A 9,131-nucleotide genomic window follows, 5' to 3' on the forward strand; every position below is an offset into this window, starting at 1 on the left:
TTTTCATTTCTTGAAGGTTTCTTATCTCCTCAAGGACAGAAAGACCAACTTGAGAAAGACAGGGAGAGAGAGAGAGAAAATAAACAGAGCATCCAATACTTTAGGCTGTGCAAGAGCATCACTTCTTTACTGACGTGGGATGAGAAGTAACCAACAGTTCCAGCAGTCCATGCTCCAGAGCAGGAACAGATGGGAGAGGTGGAGGAAGCCAAAGACGACTGGATATTCGAGCTTATGTCAGAGCTTTTTACCTCAGATGTGAGTCACTGTAGCCAAAAGGACAAGCTGATAGACAGAGAATACAGCAAATGGCATGTAAAGAAGGTGGAGAGAGAACTAAGTTTTGTTCCCCATTCCATTAGTGGATCCTTTTTCATTAGAGGACAACAGGCATGAAAGGTGGTACAAAAATTACCTTTATGGTGAATAACCTAATAATATCAGTTATAAAGACGGGACACTGTCTCTGGATTAAGTCCGAGGAAAGATTATGCCGCTGGTACCACTCTGAGGGTCTCTCATCCTAGAATCAGCAGGCTACTTTTGTTGTCACCCTACCATGCATTGCAAATGGCATCTCCTATGCTACCTTCCAGGGGTAAAACTCTAACCTGCTTCTGCCTTTGGATGCACAAAATGAGACAGACCCTTGAGGAAAAGGAGAGGGCATCTTTCTCAGACATCTGCCTCATAGTGCATTTCTATTTTTTCACACACTTAATTTTTTTTTTTTTTTTTTCTGCTGACTCCCTTTGCAGTGCTTGGTAGGACATGAGTCCTCAGCTCCAGGAACATACCACATGAGTCACTGATACTGACTGACTTTTTGGTGTCAGAGGAATGGAAGAACTGTCAGGAATCAAGAAAAGAACTAGAGACTTTTTTAAAAACCATTTCTGTGCTCAGTGGAATTTGCTTTGGTCTCCTAGATGCTCCTTTCTCAGTGTATTTTAGACCTTGCATAGAGGCAGATGGACTTGGTAGGAGGTGCCATCTCTTTGAGTAACTCCAGGAGCAACACAAACCCCATGCAAGATATCTCACCAATATGTGGCTGCACAACCCATGAGCAGGCAGGATGAATCTCCTGCCGGGGACAATGACACTCCTGGGGAAGGACCAGATGAAGAAAGGATGAATGAGATTATAGGACTTCCAGTGATGTCCAGTTGTGACAGCACCTTTACAGACACATCAGTACTGCCCATTTAGCATGAGTCCACCCTTCCAGGCTGACTCACCAGAATCCTCACTGGACCCTCAACCCATGGGCGGGACCTCTCCTATGATGGGAGCTCTGGGAGGGATATAGCCTGAGTATGTTTAGTACATCAGCAGAAACCCAAGCCTCCGTTCATGCAGTCTGGATGGACTGAGAGCAGGCAGGGCTGGGAAGGCATCAGATAGCCTAGTCCGGGAGCAGATCATTCAAGTTTTGTTTTCCTGAGTGTTTTGTGAATGCATTAAGCTCAAGTTAATGCAGGTTGAGTATCGTAAAATGCTTTTCAAGCCTCTCTCAGCATAATATAGTCTCCAGAATTGTATTGAAAGTGAAAGGACTATGGTCTGGATGAAAAGGGCATGAAAAGGAAGAAGCTTCTCTCTGGACTAATCCAGGATATGCTGTAGTCATTACAGTTCCTGCCTGCACTGTAATACTGCACAGGAAGCTACACAGTAATGATGATCTCTGCCCCTCTTTCATATCTGGGCTGCATAAGAGATTAACAAGTCACACAGTGCCCACAACTTAATGCTTTACTAAAGCCTTCCAGATTTCTCGTGCTCAATGTTGAGTGTCTGGGCTCTTCAAATGAGTTAGTAGGCTTGTTTTCCCTACTAATTTTTGTTGCCTCCTTTTCTTCTTTTGTTCTCCTGGAGCCTTTCATATCCAGCCATGGTGCTCTATCTTCTTCTGCAGCACTGCCTGCAGGGACATGCTCTGCTTTGCTGTTTAATGTTCTCCTCTGTTTGTTTTCTGATAAAATTAATTGCTGGGTGTGATATGTTGCAGGTTAGGGTGCATTTCCAAATACAGAAAGCTCATCTGGAGTCTTGTCACCATGCAGTTCTATTCTGGGATGCCAAAACACCACTACCACCACTAGATACCAAAGCACCCCGTCAAAGTAGAGCATGGATCTCTCCTCACTGATATTCTTTGCCTTCAAGTAATGCCCTGCAGGTAGATGTAATTGTTCTCATTGCATAATTGACAAGGTGTGGAGATCAGAGGGGAAAAGGAAAAAGAGATTGAAGGTCCAGTTTCACAGCAGCAATTTCTCAAAGCTTCCTTTCTGAACATTTCTAGTGGGTACTGAGAATAAAACTCTCCAATAATGGTGATCACATAACAAATATTTTCATTTTTCTGGTTGCCAGGATTAAAATCTTCAAAATTCCAGTAGGCTAAAATTTAGCTCAACATAAAAGGAGAGAGCTGTATACTTGGAGGAACAGGAATGCATCTAGTAGTTAAGCACAGTGATGTGTCTGGAAGGTTAATCTGTGTCTACTCCCTCCCCTGACTACTTAGGAATAGCAGACAGGATAGATGGAATATGGTTTTGTACCTTCCTATTTTTATTTTTCAACTGTGTTGGTGAAATACTGTGATTAGAATATTATGCCTTTCATTCTGCACTTCCCTTTGGATCTGTACTTCTGTGTTCTAGAGCTGCTGTGCAATGAGAAGTCAATGCTCAAAAATGCTCGTTTCTTTTTTCCACTTTTCTTGGTGAATTCAGTACCAGATGGCAGACTTACAGCCTTGAGAATGAAGTGCTCTGTTATTGACAGAATAACATACTAGCAGCAGTGAAATCTCCTTTCTCTTTCACTGCTGAGACTCCAGTGGTGCAGAGTGAATAATTTAGCATCCATCTCTCATTCAGCAAACATCGCTGGTGAGCTGCGTGAAGATGAATTTTATTAACTGGATGCCTGGATTCAATTTTCCAGCAAGCCCTGTGTGTAAACAAATTGTAAATGACTGCTGTGTAAGTGCTAGTGCTCCTGACTGTGTACTGGTACAGTGAGATTAGATACCCACATCCTGTTACACCATCTCCTCTGCTCATAAACTATTTCCCAAAACCAAAAGTAACCTTGCTAGTGAATAATCATATTGAATCCATTTCATATTGAAGGCAGTATTTGCAGCAAGACACATTTGTGATTTTTTTTGCTCCCTGGAAACACTCGATCATGCTGCTCAGCCTGTTCTGTAAATGGCATTGCAGATGTTATTGGTTACGCTCATGAGATCTGACCAAGAAACATATTTACAAAGCTTTTTTGTTTCATTCCGTTTGTCATTTCCTCCATTTGTCCGTTGTCAGGATGTCCATCAGGGTGACCATGTTAGGATATTAAGAGGGGCATCCAGTCTCATCAGGCCTGCTAGTTGTCATCTGCCACTGGTAGGACAAGCTGTGGCCCTTTGGAAGCTGCTGGAGCTGCAGTGGTAGTGGAAGCTGGACTGGTGCTGTCAACCAGGTAACAAAATGCTTTGACTGCAGGTGATTTGCTGTCTTTACTGCTCACAAGCAGCGACCAACTCATTGGCAACCCACTGCAGATGCTTGCTGATGACTGCCTCACAGGTAGGGACGGATGGTTCTGCTAGCAACTCTCTCCATTACTGATGGATATTGTGGTTATTATATATTTTTCTGGTAAGTAATTGTAATGTTATTGGGCATTTTCTTTAGTCTGCCATACTCTCATTTGAAAGCACCTGATGCCTTAGGGTGTATGCATACAAACACAGAAAAAGAAAGTGAAAAAAAAAAGATATAAAATGCAGATCCCGGGCAGCTATGATGATGAAAAACTCCCTGTCTCTTTTTCTGAGCAGAGGGTTGCGCATCCTTGCTTCCCTGGACCCCTTCCAGCTTGGATAATTCTTTTCCAACTCTTTAAGACTTCCTGTGTGCTGTCAGATGAATATGGTATTCTTCTTCCTTTCCTGTCCTCAGTCAGAGCAAGGAAACACTTGAAGAGTTTCAGAAGATAATGTTCTTTTAGACAGTAGATGTATATTGCAGATGGAGATTGTCTTTAGCAGGATTGGAAAAAGCTACAGGTCTGGAACAGGCCAAGCCTCATCTTCATGGCAGCCTGGCACTGTTCTGCAAAGCCTGCACTTGTGAAGCCTTTTTGGCATTCAGAGATCGCCAGGGCCTGGCCATTCCTGGCTGCTCCGTAGATGCAAAGTTTCATAGGGGGTGCAAGATTCCTGGGATCTCCTTCTCTGAAATGCTCAGTTACTTTGTTGTATCTTCCATAGGGAAAGAAAAGAAAAACCCTCACAACCAAACAACCCCCCACCCTGCCCCAAAATGCTCCACAAATACAAGCAAGAGACCCAATTCACATCTCCTTTTCCATGAAGCAACGCAATCTAAAAGACCCAAAAGCAGATCCCTTTTCAGTGTCCTTAAGTTGGATGGTCTCAATGGAAAGACAAATCCCTCGGCTGAAATGCACATTGTTTTTTCCCTATGGCCTGGCCTGATTTCAGTTCCGGCTGGCCAAAGAGCTGGAGACCAGCTCTTCTGTGCGCTCTCTGCCACCTCCACTGTGACAGTGGGGCAGAGCTCATCTGTGGCTAGACACAGCAGCTGAGAGGTAGTCACTCAGCCACCACTGGGGCTGTGGATATCTTTTGGGAAAAGGTCACACACACTTTGTGGAGAGTATGTAAAAACTGACGCTTTTGATTCTTCCTGATGCAGCACTGGAAAATATTACCCCAAGTCCCCAACAGGGGAAGATATTTTGCAGCTTGGGAGATGGATGCAGGCAGTCTGAGGGGCTTGCTCCATTGTACCTTGTGAAGGGGACATGATATCACCTAGATGGGAACAAGCAGGACTTGGAGATCAGAATCTATGATGTGCAAACACGTTTATCTGCTCTCTGCCCCCTAACCCCCTGAGGGAAACTAAGAGCATCCCCAGAGCCAGAACCAGCCAGTACTGCTAAGACAACTAGGTCACCTCACTTGAAATAACCCATTGGGCAGAATTAGCATTGTCTCCTCAGAGGAGCCTTCCAAGCATTAAGAGAGCTCCCTGAAAAACTTTGCTTTCTTTCTCATATTCAGCATGAAGCAACATTTCTTCATTTTTTGCCACTCTTCTGGCTCTGTCTCATATACAGCACTAAGCAGTTCCTTGTTCCACCTCAGGCTCATGGCTGGTCCCGGAATTACTCACAGGCAATGAGCCATTTCCATGTATTTGTCACCATGCCGTTGTCCCTGAAAGCTAGGCTGCCAATATCTCATAGCTATAAATAGCCCCATGCCTGCAGGAGGCAGGAAAACACCTTTGAACTCCACCAAAACGTGATGGAACTGCAGACTTGCAAAGGGTAAGACAAAAATGCCTGACTAAAAATATCCCTGAGGTGTGTCTGCTAAGTGCAAGAAGTTGGAGACAGCATGAGCTCGTAGAGTGGGCAAGCAGCGGCTGGGACACATTGGTCCCACTAAAAGTTTAACCATTGATTCCCTCTGTGGCCATTGACAAGTTATTCAACCTATGTATGTTTTCATGTGTTTCTGTCATTTTAGCTGCCTCAGGGTTTTCATGACAGGTCCTCATGGCCAAGAGGCTGAAGATTGCTGGGAAATCTTCCAGATGCTGCAGGGTTCCTGAATGATTAAGATGTTTGGAGGACCTTAATAGCATATTGACCACCACAGATGGCAGCAAGGGTGGGCTGCAGAACTGAGTTTCAGTAAAGTTTTTCCCTAGGTTGTGTTATGCCACCAAGTGCCACTTTGTTTGCTCACCTAGATAACAGTGGAGACAAAAACCTGTGAAGTCTAATGCTTACTGGGGTTTGGGAAGCAATTGCCCCAGGCAAGTCATGCAACCTGCTCCGTCACTGAGGGAGCTTCCTCCCTTCACCCAGGAGTATTTGTATTTCACCACACCTATGTGTGCTCAGAAATTCCTAAACATTACGGTGATAAGTTTCAGGGATGCAGAGAGAGTCTGGTGCTTCCAGCTGCAAGGTCAGAAGGGAGTTGGTGAAAGGTATTGGTTTGATTTGACAGATTTAGACTGGATTCATGTGAATTCAACATGGGGTAGAGCTGGATGGGACCCATTGGTGGTCTGTACCACAGACCTCAGCCTGCTCTCATCCAGCACTGAGCATGGGCTTTGCCACAATTTGGAGCTCAGCTTCCAGCGAAAGGGTGGCTTAAAAGCAATCAGGGAAGCAAATGCAGCCCAAATCCACTTCTCAGGGTTTGCTTTTTGTCACAACTTTCCTTTGGTCTCCCACCTTCCTCCTCCCCACGGCCCACCCTGCTCCGGTCGTCCTGGAAACCAGAGGCCACCATGCGCTGGCCCAAGCGACAGCCCCGCAACAAAGGCGGCTTTCATGGTCCAGATGGGATTGAAGCTTCCCTGGCGCCCCTTCCTCCCCGCTCCCGGCGCACAATGTGAGGGGAGCGAGTACTGGGGGTGGCCTGCCATCCGAGGGGACGCCCAATGCTGGCCGGCCTTCATGGGTCCTGACTTTCTCCCCCTCGCTGCCTCCTCTCTTTTGCGCCTCATAGGTCAGGGGACAAGGTTCACGGACTCTCAGTTACGAAGTGAAGGTGGATTAAGGAGGGGGGTAAGGGGCCATTCTTGTCACTATTGCACGCTGGAGACCAGGTCAACTGTCCTCAAAACCCCTCATACACTCTGTTGGCTCCACAAATGCCATTCAGCGTGAAGGAAGTTGTCCATCAAAGCCGGAAGGACTGTGGGAATACCTGCAGGAGTTTGAGATAGGGACTCAGGAGACAGGGACTTTCGCAGAGCGCTGAGCAAAGGGAGAGCAAAGCAAACACTGAATCCTGCTGCTTTGCCCTTTTCCTTCTTCTCTCACAAGTAACCAGCAGTTTTCTGGGTCCACCTAAGACAAGGAATTCACTGGTGCAGGCCTGGAAACAAGTTCCCTAGAAAGATTGTGCATTAACTTGGGAAAACACTGGGGATCAGAAAGCTGTTTCAGAGGAGAATCTGGTCTCCACATTAAAACTGGTCGACTGGATTACTGATGTGTTTGGTGTTTTGGAAACATTAGTTACTCGTTGCAAGCCACCGTCTGAGATTCACTGCTGCATTCAGAGGACTGCTCTGCTGATGGGTAGTGGAAATAACTCAGAAGGATTTGAGAGGAATCCCAGGGTCCTCAAGTAAACTGATTTCTTGCCTAAAACAGAAGTAAATCTACCTTGAAGCTCATGTCAGATTAAATCTTCCCACAGAAAGGTCAAATACACAGCAAGGGCAAGCTTGTAATATGGGTAACAGGGGAACCAAAGAGGTGAATAAGCTTTTTCAAAAATATGAATCAAGGACAAGAAAGCCATTTCAAGTATATATGAAAAGTATCAGACACATGTTGCTGCATGGATGGATGCAAACTGCTTTAAGAAATAGACCCTAGCAGATTTGTCTTTAATGATCATATCTGCTTTATCTGCAAACAAACCAATGAAGGAATTCGTGGCATCCATTTTTTTTTTTTTTTGGAAGAAAGGAGGTCGAGGGTCTGCCATACCACTTCTTGGTGCCATTCTGGGGCCAGAGGCACCATCTGTCCAGGATAATCTGCATGCCCATACAAGCTATACATGTGCATCCTCCCTCTGCTTCCACCAGCAGTGGATGGGGGTAAAAGCTAGTCACTGATATGTCCTCAGCTAGGGACATCATCCAGAGCTGGGCTCTCAAGGATGCTCTGGGATTCCCTGCCCTCTCATCTCCACCTGTGCCCTCTCCTGTTGTGCCTCTGACTCTACACAGGGCTGCTCTGCATTGCCAAGCAAATTCCCACATGCACATGCAGGCAAGTGAGTGTCTTCCCCTCAGGCGGCTGTTTTGGGGAAGTCTGAGATAGAGGAAGGAGCCATGGTGACTGCAGGCAGGGAGTGCTCCTTGTATCCACCCTCTGGCTCCTTCCTGACTTGCTAAGCCCTGCTTTCCTGCAGCCGAGTCCAAACTCTGCTCAGCTCCTGCCTTCAGAGCCTAAAAATAACTCCCCTATGCAGGTTCTAGAGAAGTGCTCCTGGTCTGGAGCTCAGCCCTTGAGAAAAGGAAAGTAAATAAATAAATAATGAGACAGTTGAGTTGGTTGCATGGTGAATGGGTTCAGGGAGCAGCTCCACTTCAGAGGCAGCAGAGTGGAAAGAAATCATGGCCTTCTTCTGGACCAGCTATCTGCACTAGCTCACAGCACACGGTGCCATGCAGTAACGGGGCAGCTATGCCTGGTCTGCCCCTGGGAACCAAAGGGGCAGAGAACCATCCTGCAGGGAGTGAAGGCAATGTGTTACTCAAGCTCCTTGTATCCTAGCTGCCAGTCTCTCTGCTGCTGCCCCTGCTTCCTAACAGCTGTTCTTTTGCTTGCTTCCTTCCCTCTTTCTCTCTTTCCCTAGGAACCACATGCCTTCCAAGAAAGAGCACACTTAATGGTGTTAATGAGCATCTCTGGCAGAGGCTTCAACAAATGGCTCTTGCCCAGCCTGCTGGGCAGGAATGGATCATTTCAGAGGAAGGGAAGGAAAGGGGATGTAGAGGCGGCTGCCTGCATGTCAGGCTGATGAACTGGAGCAAGGAAACCTGCTTCCTCTGCATATCGATCTGCTGACAGGCTGATGGAGAGATGAGCTCCTTCATGCCTACTCAGAAGCATTAATTCCCTGATGACTTCCCCATTCTAGGATGGGGAGGCGCATTGTCCTGGAGAGGATGAGACCAGCTGTCCCTGCCAACTGGACGTACAAAGGGAGGAGAGTGTCTGACTCCTGGAGAGGTTTATTTTCCTGAACCTTGCTGCATTTCTATTTAGGCAATCTGCAATTTATGCAATCTGTTATTTATACAATTATGCAATATTAATTCAGCATCCCAACTGGCTGGTGAGAAGCGGAAGGGACTCAGAGGTTTTTTTGGGGAGTGATGCAGATGAGCAAGAGGCTATTTCAGAACTTGGGTGAATATTCATGGGATATCTTTGCAGGATGAGGAGCAGTTTGAGCTGGGTGAATATTTCCCAGGATACAAGCTGGTGCTAGGTGATCCCTGAGGGACTTGACTCACTGGAAGAGGGGAGAT

The sequence above is a fragment of the Tinamus guttatus genome, unplaced genomic scaffold, assembly GCF_059628265.1.
Source record: "Tinamus guttatus ecotype Peru unplaced genomic scaffold, ASM5962826v1 Tinamus_guttatus_pri_ptg000287l, whole genome shotgun sequence".
NCBI classification, from domain to species: Eukaryota; Metazoa; Chordata; class Aves; order Tinamiformes; family Tinamidae; genus Tinamus; species Tinamus guttatus.